This window comes from Osmia lignaria, unplaced genomic scaffold (assembly GCF_051020975.1).
Source record: "Osmia lignaria lignaria isolate PbOS001 unplaced genomic scaffold, iyOsmLign1 scaffold0044, whole genome shotgun sequence".
Taxonomy (NCBI): Eukaryota; Metazoa; Arthropoda; class Insecta; order Hymenoptera; family Megachilidae; genus Osmia; species Osmia lignaria.
The window spans coordinates 170001-172500 of record NW_027478185.1 but is presented as its reverse complement, the minus strand read 5'-3'; the positions used below and the strand labels follow the sequence as shown (position 1 = coordinate 172500).

Here is a 2500-nt window from a genome sequence, read left to right as displayed (position 1 = left end):
AAACCTAACTGAATGGATCATTGATAAAGCGATATAAAAGTTTATTGAGCTCGGACCAAAAATTATACAAAACGAGAAAGATATAATAAATAATACCATATACATGACACAAAACACATAAATCTCGGGTTCGAGCCAATAAGAAACAAATACCAAAACGCTGCGATGCGGTAAAATTACACCGACACGGTTACGTGCGGAGGTCGCTTTGATTACTCATCGCGTTTCTCCCGTCCGTTCGGAACCGCCGGCAAAAAAACTGTGCGACCAACGGCGCCAAAGAGCACGACGCCGGACCATTTCTCTCTGGCTGATGTGAATGGAAGTAAAAGACGCTTGCGTGAGGTCTCTCGACCTTTATCTCTCTAACTTATACTTATGGGTCGTCGTCTACTTGATCGGGTACAAACAAGTCGTAAGAAACAAACAAACAAACCACAAAAATACAAGTCGTAAAAAAACAAACTTCTGTTGGTTAACCTACAATATGAAGGATCGAAATGAAAGAAGGATCATATTATTACAAACCGAAAGTGAAGGATCATTAAAATTGAAATACAATATATATAAATATATAAATGTACCCGTCGTTGCGACACCCTAGTTAAATGGAAAGATATAAAAAAGAGAGAAAAGGAATACAGATGACCCGCCGTCTGATCTTTGCTAAATGATCTGGCATCACCGGAGTTTTTTTGGTCCGTGTTGCGTTCGCTCTATTCGAAATGAAACTCGCGGAGGCGAAGAATTGTTAAAAGTTTACGAAGCGTCTAGGAGTGGTTAAAACTGAGAGAGTTGAAACTACGATGTATTAGAACGAGCAACCGTCGAAACTTTGTTTTCGCGACGTTCTTTTCGTCGCTCTCGTCCCCACGCTCCTACGCTTTGGTTGTTTCTTTGCCATCCGTGTTGCGATAAAAAGATTTCTCCATTGTCCAAAAAGGACGGATCGAGATTCCTCTTTCGAGAGGGAGAGAGAGGTACTTGCGGGTAACCTGGAATCTACGAAACACGCACCGTGGTAAGATTCGTGCGTCCGCCTGATCGATGTGTGTTGTTTACGGACCGGCTGAGAAGCGACGATAGCGAGTCTTTGAAAAACTATGTGTCCATTAGTTAGACCGATCGTCGCCGGCCGTGTGTCTGTTCGAATCTCGCAACCCACGATTCAGCGACAGGACGCGCGCTCGCATTCCTTGTGTGCGTTCGTACTTTTCAAGGTTTTTAAATGTACTTTACGCCCGACCGTCGAGAGGAGCGTGCCACTGGGCGTTTCTCCGACGGTTTCCGTCCTTGGACGCGATCGTGTCGTCAACGATCGAACAAACAAACAAATACGTTGGCGACGCCCGAATTCGCTCTCCCGCACGCGCCGGGTGGGAGAGTGATGTGGGTATCGAATGTGATGCGTGTTAATAATGAAAATAACACTCTAAAGATCTAAAGAGTTTGAAATACAAAATTTTACGATTACCCTGAACGGTGGATCACTTGGCTCGTGGGTCGATGAAGAACGCAGCTAATTGCGCGTCAACGTGTGAACTGCAGGACACATGAACATCGACATTTCGAACGCACATTGCGGTCCACGGATACAATTCCTGGACCACGCCTGGCTGAGGGTCGTTTTCTTAACAAAAGACTGCTTGCGTTTGCTTCTCGAAAAAAGAGTAATTCATTTCTTTCTAAACATCTCGCCGTCGTTCAACGAAAGTAGAACGTTTCGGAGCGGGATTATCGAACGAAATTGAAAGAATGAATGAACGATAAACAAAGAAAGAGTCGCAACGTACGAGCGATAGTTGGGCAGTTCGTCGGCGTTTGTCGTGGAAACGATGTGACGAAAATCGCAACCGATACACTAAATGCAGGCCGTTAAAGGAGAGAAACAAATTTCGAAATATCTCTTCGAACTAGCGCAAGTGCGTCACGGCGCGCGAGTCGTTCGTTAAAATTTATAAACGACCGCCCGTGAAAGCACCGAGTTCTCGGAAGATAATCTATAAAGATTCTCCATCCTGCTGGAAGTTATCGGATCGGCGCGATTGTTCACTTGTAGAAATCCACGCTCCCGACGTTGCCAGAAACGATATTTACGAAAGGTGTGTCAAAAATAAACGAAAGAAGCTCTCCTATAAATTTAGAAAAAGCAAACGAGTGAAATGTTTGAGATGATAATTTGCTGAAATGCAAGCTCGAATAGCCCCAGGGTTTCGAATGATTCCCCGCGCTTTATACATCTCTCTGTTTACAAACGGTGTATAAATGAAAGATCGCTTCAGATGGGTCGTCGCTGTTTGACGCGCGATGCTGTTCCTTTTTTTTTGTCTGTCTGTGCGTTTAGCTTCGCTAAACAAGTTAAATGGTTAAAAAGCGTCGAAAAAGCGAATACACACGCGACAAGACAAATCTAACGAGTAAAGGAACGCTCCGCTCCAAGATAAAAATGGTTGTTTACAATCAATACAGCGTTTCGGTACCCCTGATCGTAGTCTGAAAC

At 44.2% G+C, this 2500-nt stretch overlaps 1 non-coding gene across 1 annotated transcript; it reads left to right on the top strand.

Moving 5' to 3' along the window:
- Nucleotides 1-1471: 1471 nt before the first annotated feature.
- LOC143307107 (5.8S ribosomal RNA) lies at nucleotides 1472-1626 on the top strand. Its single transcript, XR_013064331.1, has one exon. It is a non-coding gene; the product is annotated as a 5.8S ribosomal RNA (ribosomal RNA).
- The last annotated feature ends 874 nt before the right edge of the window (nucleotides 1627-2500 follow it).